The sequence below is a fragment of the Rissa tridactyla genome, chromosome 3, assembly GCF_028500815.1.
Source record: "Rissa tridactyla isolate bRisTri1 chromosome 3, bRisTri1.patW.cur.20221130, whole genome shotgun sequence".
Classification (NCBI taxonomy): domain Eukaryota; kingdom Metazoa; phylum Chordata; class Aves; order Charadriiformes; family Laridae; genus Rissa; species Rissa tridactyla.
Genome location: NC_071468.1, coordinates 38,612,562 through 38,626,277, shown reverse-complemented (window position 1 = coordinate 38,626,277; position 13,716 = coordinate 38,612,562).

The following is a 13,716-nucleotide window of genomic DNA, read 5'->3' as shown; positions in this document are numbered from 1 at the left end:
AAGGTGATAGAGAAAGGTAAAATGAAGGCTGTGACCATGTGGCCAACCTCAATAACTCATACTCCTTTACAAAGCACTTGTGCCTTTTCTTCGTGAGGTTTCTATCAGGAAAGTTTTATTCCAAGGCAACAATTCTAAGTATCTGTCACAGGGTCAGGAGCCACCTCCCTTGGGCAGAGGCGGTACAAACGCAGCTCTCCCAAGCACAGAAGAAGAGACCGGGCAGGAGGAAGTATGACTCAGAAGGTCAGTGAGGCTTCAATCTGTGTTCCCTAAATTATTTTTGCTTTTCATCCAAAGTCTAGAATGCAATGTGTATGCAGACCTGCCCTCTGTGCTCTGAGTGCACTCGCTCATCCTTCAGCTACAGGCTCGCTCTTACTGATTCTCTCTGATGTGGGTTTGAACATCCTCCAGCTGAGAAAGGCTTAAAAATGCATGTGTCTCATTTCCTGAGCATGTGTTCAAACCACTAATTTAAAATGTAGGTGTTAACACCAATGCTTTTTTTTTCTTTTAGAGGATGCAATGAGCATTGTTTGGTTCTGAAAAGTCAAGATGTTACCACCAGCCCTCAAGATAGGACCCGGGTTTGGGTGCCCAAGGTCTGGAGAAGGGCACTAATGCAGGACCTTTCCCAATACATCTCCCAGTGGCAAACGGTAGAGGCTCCCTGACCCATAGCATGCCTGCTTTCCAATCCTTTTTAAAGGGTGCCAAACTTTCCATATCTTCTGTATCAAAAGTATGAGCTCCAGGTTCTGGCTTTCATGTCAGTAGCTCTGACTGACTGTTGCAGCCTCACAGTCCTGTAACACACTCAGGAGTTTGAAAGACAGTCATGCAGGTGGAGTATGATGGACCACGGACCCACTTTCAGGTCCTCCGATTCACAGGCCAGCACCCTGGTGGCTTTCTCTCAACATCCACCACAGAGAGAAGCTTGGTTTTGAACAGGGCAGCCTGGAGCTATTACCTCTTGCTGCTAGGGAATAATCATAGCACATTTAAAAGGAAATGAAGTGTGTTCTAGAGCCTTCAAAATTGTCCCATTGAACTTTAATAGAAAGGATGCTTCTGCTGTCAGATACTCCATGATTAAAATATCACCAGAAAATACATGTTTAGTGAAATTATACATTTTAATAAACCGCTATCGCATAGCAAGAGCCTGATTAGTTACCTTTTTAATAAATCATCTAAGACTTTTCCAAACAGTTTTAAGAGGCTAACCTGACTTTGAAGTCTCAAAAGAGAAAGCACTTTTTTAATGCAAAGCAGTCTTGCCTAAGGATTTAATTTTAGGACACTGATTTTGTAGAAAAAAATTTACCATTGCTAAGAAAACCTTGTGTGTCGTCACTCTAAATATAGATCCGCTTGCTGGAGGAATACTGGATACTCTGTTCCGATCTTCAGGACAAAATAATATTTTTACTTCAGCATGAAACAATACTCAAACTTCAACCCCTTCATGGTTCAAGGTAGGACAATCATCTTGCCCATTGCAGACAGAAAGTACTTTTTCTGAACTGACACAGAATAATGTTTTCTTATTCCAGGACAAATTTAAAAATGGTATTCCTTCTCAGGTTGAGTATTTGATGATGCTAAAAGAAGAAAAAATAACAGATAAGTGTTTATTTTGTCATAGACAAAGTGTTGCTTTATTCTCTGAGCATGACATCACATCCATATAATATTTCAGATTTCCACAGCAACATAACAACACAGTCAAGTTCTCCCAAAATCCAAGAGGATTCACCACACAGGCCACCGTAGGAGTGGGATCATGCTTTGAAGATGGCAAATTCTGTGTTTTATTAAAAATTCCTGTACAACTGTTTGTTGCAGGGCCTCTCCTACCTTTTTAACTACTCTGAAGCTGATGCCTGCATGAGTAACATTGCTCCATGAGCAGCAGGACTGATAAAGCCTGGTTTCATGTGGATTCACCTCCCTCCTTGAGGCATTCTGCAGACTTTCTAGAGGGTCCCTGTCTCCTCCTCCCTCTTCTTCCATAGTGCAGGCATGCAGCCCTGCTTTGCCCTGCTGGGGCTGTGCTTGGCTTGCCCCGCTGCCTTCTCCAGACAATGCCTTCGGCATCCCAAGCCACTGGGGCAGCCAGCAAGAGCTCCAGCCCTTTGCAGCAGGCTGGGTGAGTATAAAGTTGCTAGTCTGGTGGAAGAAGTAGCACTAGTGGTCCGTCATCATCCCTTCAGGTGTTGCACTGAGCCAGGCATGCTTGCAGCCAGAATCTCCAACTCTGCCTTTCCACCAGGGATGCCCTCACTTGTACCAGGGACCGAGGCCGACGCTGATACGGTACCTTCCTTCAGAACAAGCCAGAGCCTGTGCGAATCTGTCTGTGAGGAATATTGCGCTTTGTTCACAGGATTTTTTTCCCTTAGAAATATTTCACAACTATGAAAGGAGAAAAATTGCTCATGCCATCAGTTCTGTCCGCAAACTCTCTCCCACTTCTTGGCAATGGAATTTATTAGTGGTGCTTCGGCACCATCATGCACTCCCAGGATGAAAAGATCAGTTGTTTTAGTTATTTCTAATGAATATACAATTTTAAATAAGTTTTCCACAAAAATTAGACTTTTATACTCTTCAGTAGTGCCAGATGGACAGAGCCATCTGTCAGAGATTAACACGCATTAAAGGACCACTTAGTATTAAAAAAAATAACAATAATGTAGCATTCCAAGAAGTTTTTTGCTTTGTACGTTGGTTGAACTAAACAATTGCATGTGAAGCGGCTCTTGTTTTCAAAGATCAGCATTTGTGACTGCTTGTATAATACTTTCATGAATTGGAAAGAAGAGATTGTTGCATGATTATCCATTTTTACAGCTTGGGGAAATTTCTGCGGGTCTCTGATCTGGGATGATGCTGCAAATGCTGCAAAAAAAAAAAAAAAAAAAAAAGAGAGTGAGAGACAGCATGGCAATCATACAGCCGTGGGCAAGTCACAAGCAAGTCAGGGATTGTTGCAAGAAAGGGCGAAGCCCTGAATACAGCATCTTTCCCTTTGAATTGAGAACAAGAACCTGTATAAAAGTTAGCAAGCAGATTGTTTAGCTGATGAGTATTGCCATTATCCTGCAGGCTCCCTGCTGGGGATCTCGTTTGTATTTTCTCTCCTCGCTGTCCCACCACCAGCCCAAAGCCTTGCACCAAGGGAGCCCAAGCCTTGCACCTCTCCCCCTCTGCACCAAGGGCTGGGGGAGAGGCCCTTTGGCAATGGCAGCCCACACTGGGTCCACACTCCTCAGGCCACTGCAGCCACCTCCTGCCTTGGGAACTGTTGCCCCAGCCTCTCTTTCCAGCCACAGCCCAGGTTGCCACCCAAACAGTGGTGCCTGGAGGCTTGCAAGGGCTGTCCACCCATCAGGGCAGCAGCCAAGAGCGTGCTGGTGCGGCAGTGATGAGTAAGAACATAATCCTCAGTAATAAGGACAGGCCAAAGGTAAACCCCCAGGCCTCCAAAAGCTCAGGCTGCCTTTTCAGTGTTAGCAGCGCAGGATAATAACCTCCTGGCAGGAGTTTGGTAAATGGGGTTTGGTTTGTTAGGTGCAGAGATTTGCGCAGTCTCTGCATTACGTTATACTTTATGGCCACTGGAGATGGGACTTACTGAACCAGGTAGTCCTTTTCCTCCCCACGTTTCTATCACTTAGATCTATCAGTGTAAATAATGACGGTGTTTAATATATTTTTTTCTGTTTCCACTGAACGGGTCAAGTTTGATCGGACAGCTGACAGAACTGACATCAAAAGACTGAGATTTCAGACTACAAAAAAAGAGAAAGCTATCTAAATTTATCTAAAAAGACTGTTCAGATAAATTAAATGTTTTCAAACTTGTTGTGCCTAATGGAATTCCCCATAGGTATTTCCACCACTGGCAGAAGCTACCTCAGAGCTGGCTGAGGTTACCTGAGAACCTGGGGAGGGTGACCAAGGTCATGTAAGACTGACCAAAGGCAAACAGAGTGCCTAGCTTTATAAAGGGGGGAGAGATGAGCAAAACAACTGGAGACCAGTTGGCTTAACTTCAGTGCCCAGAAAAACACCATAAGAACAAACCAGGCTGCTTGCAAATACATGAAAGACCCCAATCAGATGAGTGATGGCAAATGCAGATTAATAAGGAACTAATATGAAACCCAGTTCAGGTTCTTCCTGTGAGAGGATGAAAGTGGAAACTGTCATTCTACGTAAGCAACAGATGTGCTTTGACTACAGTAAAGCTTTGACATTTTCTCACGTGGTGTGCTTATAAGGGGAAGTGACTTGAGTCAACATGACACTATCATAAGGGAAGTTCAGAATTGGTTAAAAAACTTGTGTCAGGGAGTCATTGTCAGTAAATCCCTGGCCAAACTGGAAGGATGCATCAAGCACGGATTTCACTGAAGCCAGTCTATGGTACTATACTGTGTCTTCAGTAATGCTTTGGATACTGAGAGCCTGGAGTACGGTTATTAAATTTGCAGATGACAGCTAGGGTGGAAAGACTTCCAGTACACAGGAGACAACGTAGGAATTCAAATGATCTAACCAAACTGGAGAAACTAATCTAAAAAACAGAAGGCAGTTTGATAAGGACAAGAGAAAGTGCAAACCTGGCATGGGTTTCTGGATGAGCAGACATTTGACAAGGCAACACCTGGCCACACAGCTGTTCTGCTGAATTTAGGTGTTAGCGTGTGTCACAGCGCCTTGCTGCTGCAGGGAAGGATGCACACCATATGGGTCACACCGTGCAGTGGTGAGATGTGTGAAAACATGAAGTGACACTCCCCCCATTTGGCACCTGTCTGGCCCCAGCAGAAATGTGTCATTTGAGATTCTACAGGCCGAGGAAGCATTGACCACCAGCCTGGAGGAAAGCAGTAAGAGCAACTAGTCATGGTGTAGGAAAGGATGGCAAGAATTAGGGCTGTTCCTGCCAGGGAAGAGAAAATTGAGAAGAGATGCAATAAGATTTCACAATCAAAAGCAGGAGCTGCCAAGGAGATGGGAGAGTTTAACAAGTCTGCTGGGATAGGAAGACAAATGGGATGAAATTGCAGAGGAGATCCCAACTCAAGTGCCCCCCAGGAAGAGCAGCAAAGCCCTGGCAGGACCATGCTGGTCACCACACCAGAGACATGTCATGGACACTTTGGAGAAACATTTGCCAAGGGCAATTTAAGTGTGTGCTCTGGATGAGAGATGGCATGGTGGACCTCCCAAGTGTCACACGATGTGACACTGCTATCTTTCCAAATGCCTGCAAACAAGAAAAAGGCCCTGGTAGCTTTGGTGGACGTCACTAAAGTTTCTCTCTTGCTGCTACCAAAAGAAAGTCAAGTGCCATGGTTTCTTTTTTAAATATGAGGAAACTGAGGCACATTTGCCTGCTTGGATGAAAGTTTGGCATTTGGTCAAGCACAGAGCTGGGCAAGAAGGCTGGTGCACTCTACTCCAGAACATGCAACCCCGTCACCAGGGATCTGGTGGAGCAGTTGCCAAGCTGAAATACGCTTTTTGATAAAATTATCAAGATTAGAGCCAGAGCTCATTTTTGTGTCTACATTATGTTGCTCCGGGAAATATTTAAGAAAAACTCTGTATTTCATTTATAGAACAGTTTAGAAAAAGTTTAATCCCTTTCATGTGGTGTATGCATAAGAGAAACTCAAGATTTCATTGCACTTCATTTAGCTGCAAAATTGATGCATTCCTCTTACTCTCCAAGGGGGTCTTTTCTCCCCTGTAAATTTCTTTCTAGAGTTACACACTGCAGAAGGTGATGGATTTGACTGTTAGGCCAAAAGGACGAGGGCAGTTAAAACAATAGACTGAATTCTGATCTGTAGATGGTAGGGCTGAAAAAGTTTTGACCTCCTTTGAAAAAGATCTCAGAAGGGCAGAAACTGAGAGCTATTCCTAAAACATCCTTACAAAGCACTTTGAAATTGCTTGATGAAAAATACCCCATGGCCGTGACTATTGTCAGTACCTAACTGTGCTGTATCAGCAAGAGTGCAGCCAGCGTAACAAGGGATGTGACTATCTCGCATCGCACCTGGGCACCGTGTCCAGTTTTGGTCCCCCAAGGTCAAGAGGGACATTGAAAAACTGGGTAGAGCCCAGCAGGGTTGGGGCAGTAAGCACAGCAAGATTATGAGTTATGGGGTTGGAGAACTTGGCACATGAAGAAAGGATGAAGGGATTGGGTTCATGCAGCCTAGAGAAGCAAGGGCTCAGAGGGATTTCATCCCAGTCTTTCAGTGCTAGAAATGTAGAGATGATGAAGGCACCCTTCATGAGGATACACTGCGATGGACAGTCAAGTCATTTCAGGACAAATTTTGTCTCCAGACACATGAAAAACTTCTCCACTGTGAGACCAACTAAAGACTGGGATAGGTTGCCCTGAGGTGTGGCGAAATTTCCCTCAGTGGAAATATGCAGGACTTGGCTTGGCAAAGCCCTTGATCACCTAACCTAAGGCCCAGCTTCCAACATGTGTTGGCCCAGCTGCTCTCTCTGGCCCTAGCCAAGCTGGGCTTTCCCCCAGTTTTTGTCTCTCTCAGTACAGTGAGTTGCTGGAGAGTCAAAGAGGCAGCGTCTTCACAAGACTGTCTCTTACCTCTGCTTTATCTTTCCTTCTATGGAGATACAGCTCCATGGTAGCAACAGCTAACAGCAAAAGGGCATCTTCACTATCCTGTCAGCTACGCCCATGCAAAGCAGCTGTACACAACACAGACACAGTATCTACACTGCCCATTTTACCATACATCTCCCTGCTACTGGAAGTAGAGCTACACCAGTGCTGGGTCTGCAGCGGCGTGTCTCCAGGAAGGGCTAGTGATGGCATGCTCCAGCCATACAAGGTGCCAGGGCCTGGATGCTCGCCAACGGCAAAAGCAACTCAGCAATAGAAAGTGAAGAATTACGAATTTCAAAATGTCTTCACTGGCCCAACTCTGCTCTGGTTGGAGTCAGATGGAAAAAAGCAGACATTGTCTTTTTTTTTTTTGGTCTTTTCCAGGCCAACTTTTTAGTCCCTCACCTTCTGACTTGATTTTGGAATGCTGCTTATATATAAGTATTATAAAATTAGCTAGATCCAGCCTGAGATTTCTCTCTTAGATAAGACGAGTTCAGCTAAAAGAAACTGTAGTCATGGAAAAGCTCATGTGTCAAGAAAATAGAATGTAGCAGTATTTAAGAGGGAAAAAAAAGGAAGAAAAAAAAAAGCAGCAGCTTGGCTCCTACTCCTTTTTTTAAGGAACAAAATAATCTTGTAAAATCAACTGGCAGATCAGATAAGTTAAACTTCTGCTCGGGGTTAGAAAGCATGGACATTTGTCTCCAGAAACAATTTGAGTACATCTTTGTCATCTCTGGTTTTGTTCCACTGCGCAAGCTGCCAGCACCAACCTTCCACAGGTTACAACGGCTGAGATCTGACTCCCTCGCTGCCTTCTTGAGCAACTCCGTATCTCCTTATGAATGCGAAGTTGGATCCATCTCCTACTGACTTCAGTGGGAGCTTGGTCAGACACAAAGGTATTTTTTCAAGCTTTGTGAAATTAAGTACCTACAGAGGTAGAATGCCATGTGTGGCTCAGTGTGTCCCCTCCGCCTGGCAGGCCAAACCAAAGCACACAGACCAAAGTCTGGGGACCGTCCTGCCCTCAAGCATGAGGGTGGGAGATGTTGTGGAGGATGCTCACATCTGTCCTGCCGCCCCCAGCTCGGGTAGGGTGACAGCTCCAGCTGTTGTCTCGGGCCCATCCTGCTGAAATGCATTAGAGCTTGGCCACCAGCTTTTATACGAACAGGAGCGTGTCCTTAACAATTTACCCGCAATGCCACTTGCAGAGGAGCTTAGGGGAAACCTTTCCCTTGCCTTACCCAACTTGTAGGGTGAGAGGAGGTTCAGCTTTTAGCCCAAGCTCCCACCTCACCCCTAACTGAACAACAGCCTTCTTGAAATCCCAAACAAACCAAGTGAAGTAATTTTTGCACAACTTGCGAAACACCGAGAGATCAGAAGAGAGCAAGAGGGTCCATGTCCAGAGACACAGCTGGAGGTGCACCATCCCTTTACTTTGGATGTTTGCTTATGAGCCTTGTCAACAAAAAATATTTGTGCATGATAGATGCTGTTGCCATTTTTTACTGTAGTTTGTGACAGAGATAACTCAGTAGGTGATAATCTGCAATGTAATAGCCTATAGGAAAGATGGGGAGGGACTCTTTATCAGGGAGTGTAGCAATAGGATGAGGGGTAAGGGTTTTAAACTGAAAGAGGGGAGATTCAGATTGGATATTAGGAAGAAATTCTTTACTGTGGGGGTGATGAGGCACTGGAACAGGTTGCCCAGGGAAGCTGTGGATGCCCCTTCCCTGGAAGTGTTCAAGGCCAGGCTGGATGGGGCTTTGAGCAGCCTGGCCTAGTGGGAGGTGTCCCTGCCCAGAGCAGGGGGGTTGGAACTACATGATCTTTAAGGTCCGAACCATTCTATGATTCTATTGTAAAGGGACCGTTGGAAAAGGATCATTTGGTTATGGCCACGAAGTTCATGAAAAACTGGAAAACGAAAGGTTCTAGCTGATATTTTAAAAACATCAACTACTACTGACTATTTGGGGCTGGAAGCGTGTCCGCCTGCCGCCGGGGCACCCCGCTCCCCCCGGGCCGGCAGCGGCGCTCGGCGGGAGCAGAGGGAAGCACGACACTGACACCTAGTGTCGGCCAGCCCGCCCCCTCCCTCCCCAAAACAGCCCTTGGTTCAGAAACGTAGAAAAAGCACTGGGGAAAAATCCTTTTTACCTCAGAACGCTTCGCAACGAGCATTGCTGAAGCGGGGGAGGGCAGGGCAGCCCCCCCCTCCCTAGCACAAGGCAGCGATTGCGGAGGCCTGCCTTTGAGAAGGGTGCTGACGGCCAGAAAGCACGTAGGCATGAGAAGAGGGAATGCAGCAGGAGACTCCCGTTTTCCAGTCCGCCACCGTGCGATGGTGGGAACGCATCCCTGACCCCCAGCACTTTCCCTCAGTCTCATACAAAGGGCCTGCTTTCCTGCAGGCAGAGTCTGAAGAGGCTCCTCTAGTACGAGCAAAGGCAGTTTTGCGAAAGCCTTGCTGGTCAGAAGACTTCACCTGCATTTAGCAGAAAAGGCCCTTCCTTCTGGACGGGGAGTCCTGAGCCCACCCAAGGACCTCCTGCTCCAGCCAGCCCCAGCCGGGGCACCCGCCTCTCCCAGGGCTCCTGCTGCGGACGTGGAAGAGGAAGCCTCTCAAGCCAGGTTTGTCCCAGCCTTCATGAGGAGGCTAACCTTCTCCTGGTTAACGTTTTCCCTACTTTTCATAGAAATATTCTTACACATTTTCTGAGTTTTGGGGTGGTTTTCTTTGCTTTCTCAGGGTTTGGGTTTTTTAAGTGAACATGAGAATACTCTTGTAAATCCCATAAAGCACAGGTTTACACCTGCCAAAACATACCTGTTATCCACTTCACTGGAATTGTTTTCCCTCACAACCCCAGTGCTTTGGAGTTGGCTTGGAAATGCATGGGCACACGTCAGTAATGCATCCTGTTCTAACTTCTCTGACAGAGGGAACACTGAGCATGCACCAAAGCTAAGTGCTTATATACAATAACCAAGTCAGTTCATTTCAGAATGGCTTGAAAGTAGCATTTGATTTACATCTCAGCCCTGCCAACAGAAAACCATTTCTTACAATGCAGGAAGTGTGATTTCTCCCTGAAAAGAGTTGTAACGCCAGTCAGCATTTCCAGATGAGCCATTGATGGCAGACATCTTACCAACAGGTTATTTGTAACACCAGCTAATTGGACTGTGATCACAAACGAAAATAGATTTTTTTTATCATAAAAAATATGCACGAACTCAACACTGATTCATCACAGCTGAGCTTAAAGGCTCACTCTTCAAATCTTTATAACAATTCCTAGAGGCAAATGGAAAGTCGTTTCAGTACGTACCAGCTGACACATCCCAGGGGACGCCTTTCTCTACCTGCCCGTGCAGCCCACAGCTCAGTCGAGCCTTTGCAGCCCAGGCCCCAAGATGCTCATACTCCACTTTGTGCTGCAGGAGTTCAGCAGAAAAATATAAAAACCACCTTTTACCAAAGAAGGGACTTCACCCAAGAGCACTGCTGTTTTCAGTCTTGTGAAGCTGCTCACAGGCTCAGGAAAGTCATTTCTCACTGTTTTAAAATTCACTTAAGAAAAAAAGAAATCTGAGAGGTTTAGGTTCAGAGAGTTCCCAGTTTAATGTTTAACTCCATGTTTTATTCCTCTTGTCATTTAGGTCTTTGTGATATACAGAGCAGATACTATATCACCAAAGTCTAAAGTTTCATTACCACCTTCACTCACAGCAGACTTGAGGCCCTGGATTATTCTTTAATGGGATTTAAATACAACTACTCAAATTAGGATATATTTTTGTTTGAAAGCAGTAATTAAATAACTTTGGTTTCACAAGCTTTGAAAAAGGTATATAGAACTGTTTGTAGGGAACACATATTTACATTAACGTCAACGGAGATCACAGAGCTGAGGTAATTATTTGCTTCTCTTAAATCCGCCAAGATGGAAACACATTGCCTTAGAAACCTGGAGGGTGTGGGGTCCCCCGTCACTACCTGTAACTTAAAGATATCAGCGCAGGATTCTCACCCTTGAGCTTCAACAAATTGAGCTACAGTGGACAAAAAACTTCCAACATTTCTTCTCCTGGAAGTAGCAGAAGTAGGCTGCCCATCATTGCATCCAGCCCACAGCTGCACTGGGCAATATTTTGCAGCCTGTCAGGTCCCAAACAGGATAGCAGAACAGTTGCTGGCATTAAATTGGAAAAGCAACCATTTTCTTCCCCATCTACGCCTGTTCTTCTCATTCCTCTGCCCTTTCCAAAAAGATCCAAGCTCTACCAACCTTCCTCCAACCAGCCAAAACCACAAAACACAAGCAAACAAACTGACATGATTTCTTTCTTAATTCTTTATCACTACCATGGCATTTCCATTCCTGGAGTATAAGCCATGGGAGAGATGTCTCAGACCCCAGCATTAGGGGATGCACATACCAAAGAGGTACCAGACGTGGCAGGAAGAAGCCAATACCGAGTTTTCGGCTAACGCTGGAATAAGATAACCCTCAAATTGACACCAGGCATCTGGAAGTTGTCTGCTGCACACATGGACAAATTGTTTTCAGAATTACACAAAATCAAATGAGGAAAAAAAATGAAATAATAAAAAAAAGCACTAGAGACAATTAGAATAGAGGCAATAGATGTTGCATTACTGAAAGAATAAAGTCAGTTCATCCCAACAGACCAATTCCAAATCATGTTTCGCAACCATCTATTGAAAAGGCAGTTTGGCTGCACTGCGGGCCCCGAACCAAAACATCTCACGGCTTCGGGGTGCATTAAACTGCATCCCAAAATTCACTTCACACTGAAGACCTTTTCACAGGCGAGCTTCAAGGCTAATTTCAGAAAGTTTCTCACAGAAGAATGCAGGCAAAATGTCACCCATACAAGGGACTTTAAACATTTCTCCATGAATGTAATAGTTTAGGCAATTTTTTAGAGCGGATCAGATGCTAGTTAGCACACTGAGCTCAGCCCGAGGAAGTAACAACTGTGAACCACGGTGACTGATGTCATTTGAAAGCAAAGCTTCCTTTGACGAGAGGAAAGCATTTTTCTTGAGGGAATAAGGGGAAAAGGACAAACATGAAATGGAAAAACCCTACACCAGCCACCAAAACAACATGCCAAGGTACTGGGAGACTCCGTGTGCAGGCATCAGATGGAAACCCCCCCATTTCAGCACTTGAAATGTCAATTTGAAATTCCCGAGTAAGGCCTGCAGCAACATCCAGAGCCCCTGGGACACAGCAATGACTCCCCGAGGGGGAAGCAGCGAGAGCGAGGCCTAAAAATGTCCTGGGCAAACCCGGCATTTCCAGAGGCTGCACTGGAGTAAGAGTTCCGTTCAAATAACAACATCAGACCAAAGCCACTCAGGACGGGATTTTTTTTTTTTTAAATAAAGCCAAGCAGTCGTTACGAACTGAGGAAGGCTGAGAGCTGCAGTAGTTACCCGTAACTGGCACCACGCTGCGAGGGCCCAGGTGCCGGGGGGGCAGGGGCACAGTCCTCAGGCTCGGATGGAGGCGAGAGGTGGCTGCCCGTGCCCTCGGAGCCACCCACCGCTCGGCACCGGGATGGAATGCTGCTTACGCCCGCGCTTTCTCCCGCTCCTGCTGATCTAAACCCGAAGCAGCAGAAGACCTCCTGCTCCATTTCAGTGTCAAAAACGCCAGCTAAGAATTCAGTAGACAGTACTTTAAAAGCACTTTTAAAAGACAGTAATTTAAAAAAAAAAATACAAAACCCATAAAGCTCTTTTGCAAACAACACGAGAACAAAACAAATTAGTATTTTAATCAACATTTTCACACATTGGACGTTTCTCTAAAATGCCAAAATTTTAAAACACGAATCACGTCCCTGTCTGGATTTATCACACCAGAAGAGCGGTCAAAGCTCACTCATCCCAGCCAGAAAAGAAACCTCCACAAAAGCAAATGGGACTGTGAATATTCAATATTGTCTAAACCAGACATTCTTTGTCCCAAAATGCTGTATTAAAATGTGTACTTAAGTGAGAATAAAATACGTGGCAAGGCTAAAATAATGAAACTATAGTCTTGAGTGAAGATCTCTTCAGGAGATAATTTACTTTTCCTTATGACACATTTTAAAGTGACACACCAGGAAACTGAGCACTGAAGTCAACTCTCTTCAACCCCACAAAAAGAGGAAAAAAAAGTTGAGTTCTTTGAAGTCAGGTATTTTCTGCTTTCAAACAAACAAGGGGTTTACAACAAATCCTTCTACGTTACAGCAGATTTCACAAAGCTTTAAATTTCTCTCTGAGTAGGCTTCTGAACTGTCATCACTGGTTATTATTAGTAGGCACAAAAATTCCCATTTTAATTAGAAACTTTATTTTGAAATACATTACACAGTTTACATGTGAAGTGCTTTCACTGTAAGGTATTTCGTAACATTGTGCTGAGCAAAATGGCCGACTGATTTCCTTGAAGCTCTTCCAGTTGTGCTTTGTCTTCATTAAAACTATCTTACAGAACTAAGATGCAACTTAGGCATTTGTATTCAGAAGCTAATGACTGTGTTTACCTTAGGGAGAAAGTATATACTTAACTGTTTCAATTAACTGTGTGTTCCAATAATGACTTCAAGCATTTGGCACAAGACTGAAAGAAACCCAAACCCTAATTAAACGTCAGTTCACCAAAGATTTAAAAAAAAAAAAAAAAAAGAGTTAATCTTCATGATCAAACTACTTTTTTTTTTTTAATAAGGCACAGTCAGACAAGTATTTATAAAGACTGGCTACCAATCCAGTTTTGCCTACACAGCCTTTCTGCCGGTCTGTCAAAAGAAATCTGGAAGTTGTTTTCCCTGTCTGCTGCTGAGACTTTTCAAGAACAAGGCAGAGCAATAAGGCAACTAAAAGAACGGACATGCAAAGGAGTTTGGCATTTGGGATGGATTCTGAACAGCTGCAAAGTAGGTCATTTTGTAAATGGAGCATTCACCTGTATTATTAAAATGGTGGCCAAAACCAT